General features: G+C 33.0%; 1 long non-coding RNA gene across 1 annotated transcript; it reads left to right on the top strand.

Moving 5' to 3' along the window:
* Positions 1-447: 447 nt before the first annotated feature.
* Positions 448-3,322, top strand: LOC126694909 (uncharacterized). The gene is made up of 2 exons (XR_007645928.1): positions 448-807; positions 2,992-3,322. It is a non-coding gene; the product is annotated as an uncharacterized LOC126694909 (long non-coding RNA).
* The last annotated feature ends 18,389 nt before the right edge of the window (positions 3,323-21,711 follow it).

Below are 21,711 nucleotides of genomic sequence, written 5' to 3'. Positions count from 1 at the left end.
GGTGAGGCCTTGCACCACGGCACTGTGAGACAGAGAGAGAGGATGAGAAAGCAAGAAGTAGTCCGGAGAGAGAGAATGAGAAAAAAAAATGAATGTTTTTATTTTTTTAATAACAGTTTTCTTAATTTTTTTTAATTACAAAAAAAAAAAAAAAAAAAAAAAAGTCAAAACGATGACGTTTTGGCTCATTTAACGGCAGTAGATAACTGAGGTCTAACGGAGTACCAAATTGACAACATTTAAAGGTTAAAGGACTGAAATGACAAAACTAACAGTTAGAGGACTGAAATGAAAAAAGCTGAAAGTTAGAAAATCAGTTTTACATTTTTGCCTAATATTTTTATCAAAAAGAAAACTTCTGTGGGATTTTATTTTTATCTTTTTCGTGAGTGGGAATATAATAATAATAAAAAATCTTTACTTTGGCGAGTGGTGGTAATAAAGCCATTCCAGACTCGTTCTTTAATAAGACCTTACTTTAGCTTGAAGCGCTAGATCAAATACTTCACAGTCTGCGTTTTGAGTGAGAGAGAGGGTTCTTCTCAAAAAAACAAAAAGAGTGAGTGAGAGAGAGAGAGAGAGATCATATGGGGATTTGGGATTATATTTCCTCTACAAGCAATTTGGTGATACAAAACGCACCTGATCTAACGACTGTTGTTGCCAGGGTTTATGACGTCGTTAGGACGAAGGTGATCCAGTCCATGCAAGACGAGGAAACTCGTTCCAAGGCCGGTCGGATTGCTACCAACTTTGCTAAAAGCGCTGCGGTTGTTGCCTGCGAGGAGGGCGTCAAAACCATCCCAGGTCTATCACTACAACTACCTACACTATCACACTCCCCCCCCCCCCCCCCTTAATTTTGTTGTGCTCCGCAAAAAAAAAAAAAAAAAAAGGTTTAGTTTTGATCAATGTATAGATAGTTCTAACTTCTCCATACTTAACTTTTAAAGGTTTAATTAATCATCATAATGATTAATAAATAATAATAAATAAATCCTAGTTGTTGGTACTTCAGTTAGATTTAATAGCATTAGATATAATCAAGAATTTAGCATTAATATAGTGAAGTGAGACCATTATTTTGAATGTATATTGTATAGACTCAAATATGAATGAAATTTGATATATATTAAAAAAATCAACTAAAAAAATTCTAGAGATAACAAGATTAAAATTTTTGTTGATGAGAAGAGGAATTGGGAAAGACAGTTACGTATTCTTGCTACGGCATGATATAGGGCAGTGGTAATGTGCGGTTGAAAGGTTGAAAGATATTCGATAATCGTTATAGAGTGGTGTTGTCAGCATGAAAATATTTGATATGCAGTGGGATTCTGCCAATAGTTACAATATTTGATATTGCACTTGTTGATAAAACTTGATAAAAATTACTTCTAGGTTGGTGCATTTTGCATTTGTTGATGCGTGTACATTTACTTTGTATTCATGAAATTTCTCTACACTATTTATGTGAGAATGACAAGCTGCAAGGGAGAACTCTTTACCCATTCCAATATAAAGGATTAGTCCATCAAATAATAGATAGCAATTAGTTTGTCAAACAACCTATTTTCATCACCATCAATACTCTATGTACATTTAGTTATATGCCGTAAGGCATTTTGCACCTTTATAAACATTGTTGAAGTGAAAATCCATTAGGTTATTTGATAATTTGATTGTTGAAAGTGGAGGGGGACTTGAACCTTGGTTTTCCTCATAAAGGAGATCAAGAAATGCCACTAAACTCCGAGGTTTTTGGGCGAAAATCCATTAGGTTCTTCTTTCTTACTTTTTGCTACTTTTTGGTTTCTTGATTAGCATATATACTTATGTTACCATTCTTGCCGTGGAATTACATGGTGCTTTCGAGAAAGATATGGTCTCTACTTATCATGGATGAATTAATACCCTGTAATCTTTTATTACAATACGATCAAAATATCACATAAACATGCACTTCTTCTTATTATTAAGTCACTTATCCCTTTCAACAACCATATAAATCTCCCGAACTTAAAATTCATGGTTTAGAATTGTGAGGTTTAACACATGGGATGTCTAGTAGTTTTTTGGCTTCATGGCTAGACTCTTTATTTTCACAAAGTGCTTAGCCACCATATTTATTTTTATAGGATTTTTTGGGTTCCTTCATTAAAAAAATTACATGTTGAACATGTCAGTTTACATTCTTGAATGCAATACACCCATATTTCAACTTCTCAATACTTGGAGGATAATGTATTACACCCTTTTAATTCTTAATTATATGTATATAATGAAGCGAGAACTTTAAATGAATCCAATAATTTTGATTTTAGAAAACTACTTTCGTGAAAAGGCCTATTTATCATAAATATTGAGTTCGCAAATATCAAAGCAATTGGATTTATATAAACTCCACCAATTATATCTCAAGTGAAATATTATTTTTATTTGTTTTGATAATTCAAAAGTTGGGGGAGGGGAAATTTAAACACTAGATGTCTCCGTTATAAACACCAGGAATTGTCAATTGAGTTACAAAGCTCTTGGCATCTCAAATGAAATACTTATATGCTTAGTTTTTGGAATTCTTATGACATTAAGTAAAATGTCCTTCATGGCCATTATCATAATTCCTTGATTAATAATGTAAATGATGAGATTCACATGTATATGTAGGGAAGATATTCGGAGTACATTATTCATTAGCACAAATGTACTATAACCCTCTCACCAGATATTCATACTAGATGTCAACATTCACATTAAGTTTGAATTGCATTGAATACTTTGCTACAAGCCTTGTAGCAACTGAATCATATTAAAACGATTTGACCACCATCCATATCAAGATTGGAATTGTGTGCTACAAACAGATTATTATTTTAGTCTTTTGCATGAGTAAAATAAGCTTACATATGATCCAGGAGAACCAAATCCTTGTAATCCTACCACATATTGTTCTTTTGTCTTAATCTTCTTTTGTTTCTACTGTAATTGTAGGTGGATCATTATTTTATAAGATTTTTTTGCAATCTCTCCATAACGAAAAGAAGTCTGGGGAGTAATGACGTAGAGACAAAGGCATTGCAAGCTAAGTAGAAGATAATTTCATTTCAAGGAGACAAGATGGGTGGAGTGATGAAATAATTGTTAACTATTGGGATGATAAATATTTGTATGTCTTAGATTTTATGTAATTATTGTGGAACCCCCCCTCCTCACCCTCGTTTGGTGTTTGTTTTGAGTTGTGGCAGAATTGGGTGTGATGAGGAATGATGTATGCTGTTAAGTATTGGAGTGATGAATTTATTACTAAGTATTTGGATAATAAGGATTTGAATGTCTCAAATTTTGCAATTTTGTGTAATTATTCTTTTCTCTCCCTCTCTCTCTCTCTCTCTCTCTTTGTCCCCTCACCCTAAACCACCTCTTTGGCCTTTGTTTCAATGTGGCAGAATTGGGTGATTAGGAATGATTTATGTTGTTAATATACTAATCTTTAAGGCTAAATTTGCAAACCACACCCCTAAAGTTTGGGGGTGTTTGGATTCTAAATCCTGAAGTTTCAGAATTTAGATTTTAACCTTTGAAGCTCTGTTATGTTTGCATCAGTTGCCCATCCAACCATATTTTTTGTTAAGTACCACAAACTTGCCACGCATGCTTAGTTTGTCCAATAAAATGATGCTCTCATTATTTTTGTAGCCTAAAAAATTTTAAATTATTAAATAATTTAAAATGAAACTATGAAGCAAATAATTAATCCCAAAAGAACTGAAACTATGAAGCAATGAAGCAACCCAAATTGATCAATGAAGATTGTATCATTAGAAGACTAGTTCTCAGATTTATCAAACCATACAAACAGACATGCTGATAGGAATATCTACAAAAGATATCCACAATCACTAAACATCAGATCCAGCGATATAGACCATGTCTTACCAGGGATAGAGAAGTCCTTGCTTTATGATTCTGCAACAAAAAACACAAATTAGGTCAATTGGATTTATGGTCTCCGCAAAAGGAATGTTTAAAATTTTACAGAGGAGACCAAGCATCTTCACCAGATTTAGCATTAAAAAGTAGAACAGAATGTACAACGGAACGTTTATTTTTATTTTTTGAGATATAACTTATTTACTTGCATAAAACCATGATTCATGTTGTATATTTAGTGCCTGTTTGTTTCAGCTTTCCCAACCCAAAAAGCACTTTTTGAAACCATAAATGTAATATATGCGTTTGGTGGAAGCTAAAAAGCAACTTTTCAGAAAAAGTTGTGTTTAGCTCATGTGAAGAGAATGCGCGTTCTCTTAACGGAGCTGTGAGGAGCCTTTTCCAAAAGCTTGTGCGCGTTAAGAAATCCTACCGTTGGACTCTGGGTGAAGTTACCAAATTGCCCTTCACATTTTATTGAAAATCTAACTTTACCATTTGATAAATCAAAAGATAAGCTTCATGCCATTCTTCATTCCTCTCATCTTTCTGCTCTGCCCTCTGCCCTCTCAATAACAAATTTCCAAATCCAAACACAAAAAAATCTATAACAAATTCCCAAATCAGCTAAGGAAAAAAAAAAAAAAAAATCAATCCCTTGCAAATTAGGATTCCTTAAAATGCAAAACAAAAAAAACATCAGAATATAGCAAAATCTTTCAAATGGAGTCTGTACCCATCTTGCGGTGGATGTATTATGGAGGTTTGGAGAAGAAGTTGAAGAGTCTCTAGCTCCAAGAGGACGGATGAGTTCTTGCAAGCACTTATTGATGAGCAAAGGCGTAAGGAGGAAGAGGGTAACACTATTATTGACCATATGCTTTCGTATGCTCTGCTCTGATCCAATCTTCCCAATCTAAATCATCTCGTTTATGAGTGGTTGAATTTAGAGAAAAAGAAAAGAATCAAGAAGATCAGGGTGAAGAAGTGCATGGGTGTTATAGATGAAGTGCTAAGAGAAAAGGAAAAAAAAAAAAAAAAAAAAAAAAAAAAAAAAAAAAAAAAAGAGGAAGAAGGATAGCTTTGTGGAATGTTCTGGAGTTTGGAGGAAGTGGTAGGGAAAAAAAGAGGAAAGAAGGAAAAAAAAAAAAAGAGTAAGGGTACGTGTGTGGAGGAGAAAAAAAGAGGGGAAAAAAAAAGGAAAAAAAGAAGAAGGAAATGCGGTACGTGTGTGGAGGAGAAAAAAAGAGGGGAAAAAAAAAGGAAAAAAGAAGGAAATGTTTTCACAATATTTTCACAATACTTTTACAATAAATTTTAAGTGGTAGGTTATTATTAACTAATATTGGTGAGAAAAAAATAATTTTAATTGTACGTTTAAATTAAAATCAGTATCAATTTTTATCACAATATTTTCACAATACTTTCATAATAAATCTTAAGTAGTAGGTTATTATTAGCTAATATTGGTGAGAAAAAAAATAATTTTTTTAGAATGAGAAAAAAATAATTGCAATAGTACGTTCAAATTAAAATCAGTATCAATTATCACAATATTTTCATAATACTTTCACAATAAATCTTAAATGGTAAGTTATTATTACCTAATATTGGTGAGAAAAAAATAATTTAACAATATTGATTTAAGTATGAAATAAACTCCTTTTTATATACATTATCCTTTTTGGTAATTTACCACTCAAACCACCACCTTTATAAGTGCTAGCCAAACACTCAGTTTTTTCAAAAAGCACTTTTTAATAGTTTTTACCAAACACTCAGCTTTTACAAAAAGCCCTGTTTCATACCGCATTTTTTGAAAACCCCACTTTTTCAAAAAGCCTAGTTTCAAAAAGCTGAACCAAACTCACCTTTAGTGATTCAGAAATGTACACCACTTTTGGACGCTTGTTGCCAATCCTAATTTTTTTTTTAAAACAAAAAATATTTTAATTTCAACACTCCACTTGAGTGTAGATTTACCAATATTTCTTATTAATCTAGGAGGAGTATCCTTTGGTCTAAAGGGACACAGTTAACTGAGGTTAAGTGGGACCTTGGGGATGGTACTAGGGGTGTGCAAAAAACCGATGAACCGAAAAAATCGGTCGAAACCGACCGAACCGAGTTCAATTTTTCGGTTCAGTTCCGGTTCAGTTCGGTTTCGGTTTGAATTTTAGAAAATCGAAATATTTCGGTTCGGTTTCGGTGTTGGATTTTTTAAAACTGAAACCGACTGAACCGACCGATTTATCTATATGTATATATTTATGTAACTTTAAGAAGTAAATGATTAGTAGCTTAGTGGTATGCTTCCTGCGTTTTGGCTGACTGATCCCCAGTTCGAGCCTTCATGCGTGGGTTTTGCTATTTAATTTTTTAAAACCCTAATAGTGGCATGATATAAATACCTTCTTTTCTTTTCTTTTCTTCAGCCGTCCCCTTCCCCAAATTTCTGTGTCTCCTCTCTATCCTTCACGCTTCATTCAGCTCAGCGCCTCCTCATTATTTTTTTTTTTTCTTTCTTTCTCTGAGTCCATGCCCTTCTATTCTTTTCTTCAGCCGTCCCCTTCCCCAAATTTCTGTGTCTCTTCTCTCTATCCTTCACGCTTCAGCGCCTCTTCTTCATTCTTTTTTTTTTTTTTTTCTTTCTCTGAGTCCCATGGTCCTTTCTTCAGCCGCCCCTTTCCCCAATTTTCTGTGTCTCTCTCTACCCTTCTTGGCATTCTCGCTTCAGCGCCTCCTCATTCTTTTTTTATTTTCTTTCTTTCTCTGAGCCCATGGACCATGGACATGCCTCTCTCTTCTCTCTGAGTCACATATCTCTGTTCTTTATTGAAAAATCACTACAGAGACATATGGTGGTAGGCTCAAGCATGGTGTTCTCCTGCTATGATGCAGCAACGGTAAAGTTATGTGTGGACCCTTTTGCTAATTCAAAATATTTTCAATTTTATGTTGGAATCTGTGTGTAAATTGTTGAACAAATATTGTTGGAAGTTTTCTTTCTCTGTTGTTCTAATTTGTTCAACATCTCTCTCTATTGCTCTATTGCTTTGTTTTTTATATGTGATTAAAGTTAGGGACTTAGGGTTTTGAAAATCCCTCTTTGGAAAATCGAAAACCGACCGAAACTGACCAAAACCGAAATACACCAAAATCGATTGATTTCCAGCCATTTCGGTCGGTTTCGGTTGAGAATTTCACAAACCGAAATATTCAGTTTCGATTGGCCATACCCATGAAAACTGACCGAAACCGAACCGAGCACACCCCTAGATGGTACTAACATTCCAATTGACCATTTCTTTGGCCTAGTTCCAGAGTTGGGAACAAAGGCATAGAGGCCGAGAAACTTTCTTGTGTGACTGTTTGACTGATCAGATGGACAAGACCTCTAGTCTTGGAATTAGCAACTAGTATTATCCGTGTATGATACTCCTTTGCCAAACTCTGTTGAAGTATTCTGGCTGTATACTAACTTAGGTTCTTATGAGGCTAGGGTGGGATTTTGTAAGATACCCTACAAGATTATTGTTTTAGCTTTGAAAAATATTTGGTGAATGTTGTGCCTATGAAGGACATTGTTGTTTCTCACAGCTATCCTTTGTGTAAGGCTTGTGAGGAAACTCTTGGTCATATTTGAAGCCTATGTTCTTTGGCTCGGGCTGTGTGGTTTGGTGATTTATTAACAATCCTAGTCGATAACTAAGTTCCCAAACTCATTAAGGCTTGGGGGTATCTACCTGGTTAACTAGTAATAAGCTGAACAATATGTTTTGGATGGTTTTTTTTATAATGCTTCAGCTACTATTTGGCCATTATGAAAATTCAAATGTAAGGCAGCCATGGAAGGTGATATAGTTTCATCAACTACTGTCTAACATATAGTCATTACAAGTCATCTATATGCAAGCAAGGGTGATGTAGAACAGACAGCACATGCCTTCCTAGACCAGTAGAGGCACCGGAAGTCACAATGCAAGGTCAAGGGGGGCGCTAGTAGTGGCCATTAGGACGACAATGTCAAAATTGCATGAAATTTGATAGGTTGAAAGGAAATGACATTTTGATCCAGACTCATGACCAATGCCATGAGCGTCGCTTAATTTAGGTAAATTCCTTCGTTAAGGCCCTAAAAATAGTGTTTTTGCTATTTATAGTAATATTTGTTTTTCCTTATAATTTTTAGTTTAAAAGTCAGAATAAGGTCTATCTGTTTTGAGATGACCCTTAATGTCAGTAATTTATGATTTTGCATTTAACTCAATTTTGCTATTTGTAGTAAATTTTGGAATTTTGTCACCTAATCGCATAATTAGTGCAAATTAGGGTTTTGGATGTTTCCTAGTCGTCCTAGGGTTTTACTTTTTGGTATTTATATGTTTTGTGGCCGTCAAAGGCAAATCAGACTATTATCAATAAACACAGACTTTTTGTCAAATTCTGAAAGCTCGAAATGTGTGAAAACACAAGAGCTTGTTTAGACCCCCAATTCAAATTACGGCTTGATTGATTTTACACTAACTTAATACTAAGTGCGGAATAGTGTAAACGCAAGCAACCAAGCAAGAGAGCTACTCTAATTCATATTTAAAGCAACACAGCAGTAAAATGAAATGAACAAGAGTAGGGAAGAGAGATGCAAATACAAATAACACCGAGACGTGTTATCGAAGAGGAAACCAAAGAACTCGGCGAAAAACCTCTCTGCCGTCCTCCAAGCGGTAATCGATCCACTAGACAATTAGTTGGGATACATGCGTAAGCAAGAGACCCTCCAAGCCTAATCTACCCGATGTACCTAAGCCCTCCAAGCTCCTACTCCAACAAGGCTTCTCGGAACTGTGTCTTGTCTAGCTTTCCGGATCCCGCAACAAGCTCCATGTAGCATTTGCCAACCTTGGCATCTTCCAATGCTTCCCAGCAACACCAAAAACACTCACTACACTCTGAAAAGGTGTGGATTATGTTTGGGTACAAATCTCTTCTCAAGGTATGATAATGGAAGAGGGAAGGAGAAGAGGCTACAATTAATTCTCACTAAGGATGAGTAGCTCTCTCTAAAAAAGATGGGTTTGTGTGTTGTAGAAAACCTATCTAGTGTTTTTCTCTCTGAATGGTCTCTCTTACATTTGTGGGTAATGAGGGTATATATAGTATGGGTGAAGGGTAAGGAATTCACACATAAAAATCCTCCAGGCAGAATGTTTCGCGACTGTCTCGCGGGAAGGCCTTACCCGCGAGACACTCGCTAAAACGATAGCCTGGCACGACTCTTCAACTTCCAGTCATGTGCTCCTCACATGCTCTTTCACAGCTTAGCTTCTCGCGAGCTTCTCGCGAAATCCACTGATTCTTCATTTAAGCTTGAGTCTTCACCAACTTAATACTAAACCCAATACAATAAAATTCCACAAAATACAAGGAACAAATTTAGAACAATTACAACACTTTTTGTCATGGAATAAAGCCAACATAAAACATAGTTGTAAATCACAACTTTACAAATTCTTTCTCTGGTGGATTCCAGTTTATCTTCTTATATATTCAAGGAAACCCCTCGTGGAGTTGAGGTTTGCTACCAGAAGCTAATAATTTAGTTTTTGTTCCACCAAGAGAGTATCGTGTGTGCTTTCTTCAGGCTTCAGTGACATCACTACTAAAATATTTAAATTGTATGATGGCTTCATGTAGCAAATAATTTGTGTTCTATACATATTTTGTTTAGCTACTGCATTCTTCTTGCATGAAGTAGCCTTTTTGATAGTTTTTAGACCCCTTAAAAACACAATTGGATTAACCTTGGTAATTAGTCAAGTTGTTACTTAGTCCAAATTCCAAATCTAGGTTATCACAATAAAACAATCATATCATGCAAAACAGCAGAAAAATAAATAACACAATGATATGATCACCCGGGATACCAAACCGGTAAAAACCTGGGGAGGATTTAACCTAGCTATCCTCAAGGTAAACCTGAATCCACTATGAAAGAATAGAAGTTGTACAATAGGACTTAGACCGCTAACATCCTATTGCTACCCACCAGTAGAAACTTACTGACATAACCACGTGCAAGCTCCGAGACCACGGACTCCTTCTTTCTTGGATTCTCCAGCAAGTACAAGCACACCCACTTGTGTTTCTTTAAGTTCGTATGGCAGCAACTGAATGATCATCAAGTTCTTGAACGAATCTCCTTCTTGATAATCCTAAGCTTGTGTAAAGGAAAGCTCCTCACAGATCTCACAAGAGATTTACACAAACAGCAATATGAGCAACACTAAAACGTGGCTAGGGTTTCCCTTATATACCTAGGACAAAAATACAAAACCCTAAACGTATTAAATAAACTAGGGCTGAGTTGAAATTCTGTAGAAAACGCATTTTGCCCGAATTTCGATTGATCGAGCCTAAGTTTCGATCGATCGAACCAGGCCGAAATGCTTTAATAAATCTGCATCAACTTAAATCCAACTTTACATAAATGAACCAACTTTGAGCAAGTCTAAACACGACTAAACATCTTGTTTTGATCATAGTTTGCCAACAATACACATTAGAGTTCTAAATACATAAGATCCTAAGGCTTTAGAACCTAACACTTTTTAATAAAATCTTTCTTACTTATTAGAAGAAAAAAAAAAGATTTTAAATTTGGGGAAATACTTGATCTTCTCTTGATTTAATATACTTTTTGCAGGGACCATAGTTCCATTTGATCTTATTTGTTTTTTTTTTTTTTTTGGTTGCAGAATCACAGATTTGGGATTCATCTATCCCTAGGAACATTTGGTCTATACCTCGTGGTTGGTGTACAAAAGCAGTGCACACTTCTGGTATGTTGATATTCAGTGATTGTGAATACCTTTCATAGCTATTCCCAACTGACATGCTCCGTATGTATGATTTGATAATCTGTGGAAAAAATATGCTAATGATACAAGCTTCTTTAATCATCAATTTGGCTTTACTTCTTTGCATCATGTTTTTGACTCTTTTAGGTTAATTAGTTGAGAAGTTTTTGGGTCATCTACCAATATGTAGCAATTTTCTTCCCATATCTCTATTATTCCTATGTATTCATCATGAAATTATTCGTGATTATAAATGGCATTATCTTTATATTTATATCCATTCAATTGTTTTCTTGTTTTATCCTAATTTATGATTCTAATTGATTCAAATTTTGTTTCATCACAACTTGATTGTTGTTTAATCACTCTCAAAATGATTGGTGCAACCTATAAATTGACTCGAGACTGAGAATATCAATCTCCACTAGAGGTCCCTTTTAATTGTTTATTTAGTATATTAAACTTGGTTTGAGCTTTATAATTTACCTCCTTTCCCTTTTCAAAATATGTTTAGCCAAAATTTTATTGAGGTTGCTTAGGAGATTTTCAATAAATAAGCTCAATCATGATGGTTCCTAAATGTCTTAATTTTTTACCTAATAGTTGGAATTTTTTCAAATATGTCCCATAACTTCATTTTGTTTACAATGAAGTGTTTCAATCATTCGGCTTATCTCAAATTGGACCTTTATCTTGCAAACATTAGGCCCTTCAATACCTAGACTCATGAACTTATGTGACATACAGGATTTGAAGTGGTCCAAGCTCAAATCCAATCACAACCCAACAACCAAAGTTATTACAAAAACCAATGCATTGGAATGGTCCTTCTCCTATGGATTTTTTTTTTTTTTTAAATTACCACTTAATTTTGTGGGAGTATTTTGCTTGATTGATGTTTTGATTAAACAGGTTAGTGATTTTGAGGAGGATTTGAGCAAAATAAAGTATGGATCTAAGATGTCATCAGATTAAATTGAGTACATGTGTGTATTTGAATAGACCTATAAATTGGACTTGTTGATAAAATTTGATAAAAATTACTTCTAGGTTGGGGCATTTTGCATTTGTTGATGCATGTACATTTACTTTGTATTAATGAAATTTCTCTCCACTATTTATGTGAGAATGACAAGCTTCAAGGGAGAACTCTTTACCCATTCCAATATAAAGGATTAGTCAATCAAATAATAGATGATAATTAGTTTGTCAAACAACCTATTTTTATCACCATCAATTCTCTATGTACATTTGGTTATATGCCGGAAGGCATTTTGCACCTTTATAAACATTGTTGAAGTGAAAATCCATTAGATTATTTGATAATTCAATTGTTGAAAGTGGGGGAGGGGGACTTTAACCTTGGTTTTCCTCATAAAGGAGATCAAGAAATGCCACTGAACTACAAGGTTTTTGGGCAAAAATCCATTAGGTTCTTCTTTCTTACCTTTTGCTACTTTTTGGTTTCCTGTTTAGCGTATATACTTATGTTACCATTCTTGTTGTTGAATTACATGGTGCTTTTGAGAAAGATATGGTCTCTACTTATCATGGATGAATTAATACCCTGTAATCTTTTATTACAATACGATCAAAGCATCACATAAACATGCACTTCCTCTTCTTATTAAGTCACTTATCCCTTTCAACAACCATATAAATCTCACAATCCCGAACTTAAAATTCACAAGTTAGAATTGTGAGGTTTAACACATTGGATGTCTAGTGGTATTTTGGCTTTATGGCTAGACTCTCTATTTTCACAAAGTGCTTAGCCACCATGTTTATTTTTCTAGGATTTTTTGGGTTCCCTCATTAAAAAAAAAAAATAATAAAAAAATAATAATTACATGCTGAACATGTCAGTTTCCATTCTTGAACGCAGTAATATTTCAACTTCTCAATACTTGAAGAATAATGTATCACACCCTTTTAATTCTTAATTGATGTATATAATGAAGTGAGAACTTTAAATGCATCCAATAAATACCAAGAATTGTCAATTGAACTACAAAACTCTTGGCATCTCAAATGAAATACTTATATGCTTAGTTTTTGGAATTCTTATGTCATTAAATAAAATGTCCTTCATGGCCATTATTGTAGAACTAGACTTTAAATCATTATTCCTTTATTAATGATTTAAATGATGAGATTCACATGTATATGTAGAGAAGATATTCGCAGTACATTATTCATTAACATAAATGTACCATAACCCTCTCACCAAATATTCGTACAAGATGTCAACATTCACAATAAGTTTGAATGGCATTGAATACGTTGCTACAAGCCTTGTAGCAACTGAATCATATTAAAACGATTTGACCACCATCTATATCAAGATTGGAATTGTGTGCTATGGGATAGATTATTATTTGTCTTTTGTGTGAGTAAAATAAGCTTACATATGATTCAGGAGAACCAAATCCTTAATATCCTCCCACATTTTGTTCTTTTGTCATAATCTCTTGTGTTTCTACTGTATTTGTAGGTGGAACGTCATTTTATAAGACTGTTTCACAATCTCTCCATGACGAAAAGAAGTATGGGGGTAATGAAGTGGAGACAAAGGCATTGAAAGCTAAGATAAGCAAAATGGAGGAAGAAATCACAGAATGCAAGAAATTAATTGAACGAGCAAAGAAACATAGGCCTTTTTGCAGATTTCTAGCTAGAGAAAATCTCTTCCTTCAAATCAAATTTGGATAAAAAAACAGAGGATGTGAGTAGAGAGTCTTCATGAATTTTTGGATGATTTGATAGTTCCTACCATCACAATAACTAGGAAGAATTTTAAGTAGAAGGCAATATCATTTCAAGTAGACAAGATGGTGGAGTGATGAAATAATTGTTAACTATTGGGATGATAAATATTGTGTGCCTCAGATTTTGTGTAATTATTGTGGAACCCCCCTCCTCACCCTATTTTGGTGTTTGTTTTGAGTTATGGCAGAATTGGGTGTGATTAGGAATGATATATGTTGTTAAGTATTGGAGTGATGAATTTATTATTAAGTATTTGGATAATAAGGATTTGTATGTCTCTCTCTCTCTCTCTCTCCCTCCCTAAACCACCTCTTTGGCCTTTGTTTTGATGTGGCAGAATTGGGTGATTAGGAATCATTTATGTTGTTAATATACTAATCTTTAAGGCTAAATTTGTAAACTACACCTTTAAAGTTTGGATTCTACACCCTGAAGTATCACATAAACTTGCCATGCATGCTTAGTTTATCCAATAAAATGATGCTCCCATTATTTTTGTAGCCTAAAAATTTAAATTATTAAATAATTTAAAATGACATGATATAATAAAAATGATGTCGTCATTTTTAAATATAAAAAATCAAGCCTTTTTTTTATACCTTCACTCCATTATTTTTTTATTATACCATCACTCCATTATTTGTTTATTATTTGTTTAAAATGACATGGTATAATAAACAAATAATGTCTATTCTTAAACAAATAGAAAATCAAGCCTTTTTTTTTTTTTTTTATAAACCCACGCAGCCTTCTCCCTAGCCTTTCTAATCTATAAGGTGGCATTTGGTACGGAGGAATCCATATTACTCCCGGCATCCAGATTCCTAAGAATGTAGCTATTCTTATGTTTGGTTTCATTGGGAATCTCTTAAAATTCCTAGGAATGTGAGATGATAATGTTTGGTTTATTCTTAGGAATCTTAAATGAATTATTTATTTTTCCCATTCTATCCTTAGATTTGAATGTGAACTACCAAGTCCTTTAAAAAAAAAATCTTCCTCTAAATAAATAATGAAAAACCAAATATAAACTATTAATTATAACCAATTCATTAAAATTGTAGTCTAACATTTCAAAATGACAAGTACAATACAAAAATAACTATTTAAATTCTCAAATGCTTTATTCTTAATAATAATTTTTAAAAGAGTTTAATGCATAACAAAACAACCTAACAATGTTTAGGTCTATAAGACCATAGAAGTAGCAATAAAAGTAAAAGTAGTTCATCAACAATGAAACAAATGCGATCTATTACATATATAATGTATTAGCAATGAGTAAAAATAATCACATTTATGTGTATCAACTGTAAGCAATTCTCCAACTTTGATTCTTTCTGATATAAACAGTCCTTCAATTATCAATAGCTCATTGAATACTTTCATTCTTCTCTTAGCTTCCTCTGACTCAATCTTGAAGCAAGATGCAATGGTGGCCATATGTCCATTAGTTTCTTCATACTTCTTTCCAAAGTCTTTCATTATCTCCATAAAGGTCTCAGTTAGTTCATCATTGGATCTTGGCCTCTTCTTATTTAGATTCTTTGAGCTAGCACCTTGATTGGGTATTTGTGTTTGGGAACCATAACCATAACCATTTCCAATTTTCCATTGATCTCTTCTATACCATCATTTTTTCTGTCTTAGCTTCATTTGTAGGAGCTTGGTTTTCTTGTCCTCTAGCTAACTCCTCTGTTGCATCTGTAGCATGTTGAGCTCTATCCCCATTGGCCCTATCTTTACCAAACACAAGTGCTAATTCATCAAAATGAGGGAAGCGCTTATTCCACAATCCCCTTAGCATCTGGATGACCCTGATAGGAAACAAAAATATTTATATTCAATAATAAAATAAAAATTGGTCTTTGAACATGAATGACAAAAAAATAAATAGATTACCTTGACCCAAACTTCAAAAATTTTCTTCTCAACCACAACCATTTTCTCATTATCATTCCAACCAAAACCACTGGCATTTGGACCAAACATGTCAGCTATTGCCCGATATTGTCTTCTTAAAGTTTCGTATCTAGATTCTATATGTGGACTTGCCTTTATACCACATCCTGGCAATTTCTTCTCCATCAATTCCTATAATTTATCTGTAAATCCAGGCTTAAAACCATTGTCTGCTTTCCATTTAACATCGCCAGTTAGTTCCAATAAACAGTCAACCAACTTATCATCTTCTTCAGTTGTCCATTGAAATTTAGTTCCTTTCTTTCCTTCATTGACAGGTTCACTATTTGTATTTTCCATGTCTATGCAAAAGTTGAACATTCTACATAATTATCCAAATAAAAATGTAAGTACTGCATTTTTAAGAAAAAAATTATACAAGAAATTCATGATGGTAATAAAGGTCAACAAACTTTGTAAAAGAACAAAAAACAAGACAAAAAAATACCACCAACTAAAATTATATTATAAAAAAATTCATAGAATTTTTAAATAAATAAGAAAAACCATATTTCAAATTGAACATAAATTGTAAATGAGAAAATTACAAATTACGTAACTATAATGTCAAATTGAGTAGCACCTAACTATATAATAGAATGAAAAGATACCAAGTAAACATCATCTCCAATTCAATGCCTAGAGGCCCTCCATTGTTCATACATTTCTTCAGCCAACTTATCTCTCCAATCACTCCATGCATCAGATGTCTCCACATACCTTATATGCTCACCATCCAACTCTTGAGCACTTGAGTTGTCAGACAAGGGAGAGTTCTCTTGAGGGTCAAGTGTCATCTCTCTTCTTATATAGTTGTGGAGTAGTGCACAAGCTGAAATGATCCAACATTGAGTCTTGATTGAATAAAATGATCTACTCCTAAGTATTGCCCATCTTCCTTTTAGTAGGCCAAAGGCTCTCTCAATGATATTCCTAGCAGAAGAGTTTCATATTAAAAAAAACTCTTCAAGAGAAGTAGGTTGGCGACCTTGCCTCCAATCATTTAGGTGATATCTTTGTGCTCTATAAGGTGCAAGAAATCCCTCACCGTTGGTGTAACCAGCATCACACAAGTAGTAGTAACCTAACACCATTTTTAAACTATAAGAATATAAATAGACGTGTCCAAAAAAAAGTAGTGATTAATAAGTATTTATTTACCTTGAGGGACTTTCAATCCATTTCTCCTAGAAATTGCATCTCTTAAAACTCTAGAATCTGCAGCTGAACCCTCCTAACCAGGCAATAGATAGATAAATTGCATATCGTGAGAACACACTCCCAGCACATTGGTGGCTATTTCATTTCTCCTGATTTGATATCTAGGCCTGTCTTCAATTGACACATTGACTGGAATATAGGTTCCATCTAGCGCACCTAGACAATTTTATTATAGGACTTATTCATTAAATTTAAATCAATAATAAGAAATACATAGAAACATTCTAATCTAAATAGTAATGTACCTTAAACCATTTCCATCTTTCATCAGTACAATTCTCAGGTATATGCTCCAATTTCTTAAAAAGGATGCTATGAAGATGAAGGACAGCATGCAATACAGCATTGAAGTTTCTACTTATACTCTCACCTGACCGAGCTAATTGTCGTGCTACAACTCTATTTTTTGCATGATGTGCAAGTACATGTAGAAAAGACGCTACCATCTCATCCATTTCCATATTCTTAGATGGCCTCAAACCCCCATGTATGTGGAGCATGTCACAAAGTTTTCTAAATGCTCTCCTGTCCATTCGTACATTGTTTATGAATGTTGTATCATCCATCCAAACCATTTGATTCATATTCACAACTCTCACATTTGCTCTCTCTAATATTTGGTCATCCCAACCTCCAATTCTTCCAACTCTCCTATTCCTAGAAAGAATCACTGTTGCACACATGTGCACTAACATCATCCACATTTGACGTAGTAAATCTAATTGATGTAGAAATACAACTAAAATTTTCTTTTTATGATTCCTTGGTGGTCGAGCCATCACTGCAATCATACACAAGAAATAAAAACTTGACATTTAAGAAAATTACAAATTATTAAAACAACTGCTACTAGACTAGCTTCCAATGTGACATATAGCTATGTAACTAATATAATGGAAGAAAACTACTTGGGATACTAATAAATTCTTATTAGTTAAAAAAATCTATTGTTTTTAATCTTAGATTAGTTATTGCCCGTAAATGACCAGTGTAAAAAGAGTAAAATGAGTTTACTCCATTATATATTTTCACAGTAATATCAAATCAATGAATCAAGGCTGGAAAAAATTAGCATATACTGTGTTTAGGATTGGTTGGTTACTCACCCCGTGTAACATATGAATCTAGAAACAAAGCCATTAATATATATATAAACCAGATGGAGCCACCAATCCAAATCTATATTTTTAGCAACTAAACAAAACCAAGATTTGAGATACGAATAGATACATTAACAAATTTCCATGAAAATAAATCAATTAATAATTTGTTGAGCAACACACACACAACAGCAAAAGTGAATACCTGGCAATAATGGAGAGTCCCCTTCAAACTTTTTTTTTTCCACACATGAAACCTAAATAAAACTTTGTTAAAGAATATATCAACAGAGTTGTCTATCCTATTTATGTTATTTTGGCGGGAAAAGATAAAGATAAGAGAAAATATATTGATGATTTGTTTTATATTTTATCTTAATTGCTCAAATGATAAGGAAAAATGGTTAAAATTGTTAATTTATAAAAAAAATACAATTTCCTTTAAGCTTGGGAGTCTGGATTCCCACCTGTTTTAAAGGAAATCCACATTCCTACTGAGAGGGGTTTAAGGGGGGAATTCAGATTCCCCTGACATTTGATTCCTTAGCGTGATTTGCAACCAAACATAGGAATCTTTAAACATTCCCGGGAATCCTAAAACATTACCCCTTACCAAACGCCATATATGACTTCCACTTCTAATCTATAAGACCACAAATGTGTTTTTGTTGTTTTATGGTGACTAGGGTTTTTGACATAAGGTATATATATATATATATATATATATTGCTAACCCCAATATCAAAATTACTAAGCTGCCCCTATAAAAAAATCTCCCTTTTTTCTTTTTTTGAACCGAATATCACAATCTCCCCCACTTACAAGAATTCAATCCTCTAAATTCATCCTAAGCTGAGCCAATTTATCACGCTTCCACTGCGCTACTTTAAAGCCATAATTGTATCAGTCTATACAAATTTGTCACTCATCACCATAGTTCAAGAGCAATTAAACTACGAAAAAAAATCTCTTTCAGATACCTATCACTCTGACCCAAACTGCTCTACAAACTACCTCCACAACGAATAAAATTTTCAAAACCTACATGTTCAAGTAAACCCATTAAAAATGATATTTCTTCAATAAATAATCTCCAATAATTCTAAATGGTGAAAGAGCCTCCAAGATTATGATGAAGGAAAATCCACATGATCAAAATTTAACATAAATCACTATGCTTTGACATCCCATTAAGTTGTATATTGTATCCACTTAAATATAAGTTCAAAACTATTTCACAACATATGTGTAGACTTTTCCTTCCTCAAAATTGTAGAATATAAATTTCTAAAGTCTCCATAAAAAACTATTGAGCATTTATATAGGGTCTGTTATAGAATGTCTATCTTAATTATATAAATTATCTTTGCGATTAAGAAAAATTTGTTTCACCTTTAACCTCCGGATGATGCTTGGTTTGAACTCATTGAAGAGTTGAGTTCCTCATAAATATACGGCTTATTATGAAACCATAATCTCTAAGTGTACATTGGCTAGGAGGGAATTCCATGAAATATCTCAAACAACTTTTTCTTTTTCTTTTTCTTTTTTTCACCTTGTAGATAATATTATCCTAGTAGCCTAGAACTTAGAGTATAATGCAACTTTATAATTATAACCATCTACCTAAATAAAACAAAAGGCACCACAATTGACTATAATTCAAATTGTAATAGTCTTCAAAATAAACTCTCTTGCCACCCAAATCCATCAATATCCAATCAAAATATGGTTCACTATTCCAATTTTATAATACCAGTATAAAATTCTACACAATTCGTGTTCTATTGAGTCAATCCATTAACTCATATCAGTTAAAATCAAAGAATTACATTTCTGGCATCAAAACTTATTCCCTAGGATATTAACAATCTTCCAATTCCATAGAAAAGAAATTGATGACCTCAAACTTCTAAGTAATAGAACATGTCTTAAAAACATTTAAGGACTACCTCACACATAAATTAGGCAATGGTAGTCCATGTAGGTCAACCCTAACAAGAACAATGATCCAAAAGAAAGTCGGTCCTTAACATTAGAATCCAAGGAAATCCACCGATATATTACTGAATTCTTTGAACACCCACAGAATTCATTATATATATAAATCTTTGATAATAAAATAAAAAGTTTTACATTGAACTTACAATGTATCTCCAAAAAAAAAAAAAAAAAAATCTTACAAAGTAGATTGACATTGAAATTCTTTATATTTCAAAATTGTACATCACAAGTAATGTTATTAACATACTTTTTTAGATCCAAGTAATGTCATTAATACACACATACACTCAATTCAATCCGATGACAAATAATGTCACAAGTAATGTCATTTACTAAGATAGGGTTCCTAACAAAATCAAGTACAATTAATAGTAAAGAATGACATTACTATTTCACCTATTAGTAGATTGACACTTTTTTATATGTATAAAGCTTTAAAAATAAAAATAATTAGGAAAAAATCTATAATAAACTTAAGAGGAGAGTTACATTTGCAACATTTTCATAACAAATCATAATTGGTAAGTTGTTATTAGTTCTAATTTAAATTTACAACTTAAATTACTTTTTTGCATACTTATAGCAACCAATAACAACCCACCACCTAGGATTTGTTCTATTAATGTTGTAAAAATATTGTGGATATAACATTTCTCTAAACTTTAAAAAGTAGACATGATATTAAAAATATTTATATGTCAAAATTGCACATCAAATTAATAAGAAATGTCATTACTATTTCATCTATTAATATAGAAACTTTAATATAACTTTAGCATATGAAATGGGCTAATATAAAATTAAATATTTAAATCTATATTATCTATAAGAGGATTTCCCTTTTCGGACTGGATTTTTATGTGCTTCAGAAATATTTCTAAACCCTATGTTTAACAAAGAAAAAACTTGAGGGTAATCCGGTGAAAATATATCTCCAACTTCACTTAAAATGCCTACAAAATAGGATACTTTCCTACTAATCCATGTCTTCAAACAAATTTATCCATTTTTTTTTTTTGTCAAAAAGAAAATTATGACACTAAAAGATTGTTATTCTTATGTTCTTACAATTTTTTTTTTTCAAGGGGGGCAGTCCAATTTATAGGTCCATTCAATTACACACATGCAATCAATTTAATCCAATGACATCTTAGATCCATATTTTATTTTGCTCGAATCCTCCTTAAAATCGCAAACCGTTTAATCAGAACATCAATCAAGCAAAATGATCCCACAAAAATTAAGTGGTAATTTAAAAACACTCCATAAGAGAAGGATCGTTTTAGTGCATTGGTTTTTGTAATAATTTTGGTTATTGAGAAATTATAAGGTCCTCAGAGTGGACAACATCATTTTTGCCTAATGGTTTACCATTCTATTAAAAAACTCTCACTTGTTTAAAATTTTGCTGACTCATTTTATGATAAAAATTAAAGTAAAAGATAAACACGTTTAAACGCTATCTATTTAAAATCAAAACTAAAAGAGAATCGTGTAAACAATAAAAAATTAAGAGGAAAAACTTCCTTGTTTAAGCGCTCCCAAAAAAAAAAAAAAAAAAGAAAAAGAAGGGAAAACTTCCTTCTTTTTTAACGGCTGATGTTAAGGTGAAAAAGTTGTTTATGTTTCATTTTATCATAACAGTGAATACAGTTCTTGATTCTTAGTTCTTACTACACCGCACCAATAGACACTCAAATAACTGATGGAGGTACGCTTTCGTCAATGGCTGATGAAGGTATGCTTTTCCTTTGGTGTTGTCATTTCAATTTTAATTTACATAGGATCATACATTGCCTTTGTAGCTTTCGTACTGCACTGGACACTCAAATGCCTTCGTTTTAATTTATATTCTAGTTTTGATT

This window comes from Quercus robur, chromosome 8 (genome assembly GCF_932294415.1).
Source record: "Quercus robur chromosome 8, dhQueRobu3.1, whole genome shotgun sequence".
NCBI classification, from domain to species: domain Eukaryota; kingdom Viridiplantae; phylum Streptophyta; class Magnoliopsida; order Fagales; family Fagaceae; genus Quercus; species Quercus robur.
This window is presented reverse-complemented; position numbering and strand designations above follow the sequence as displayed.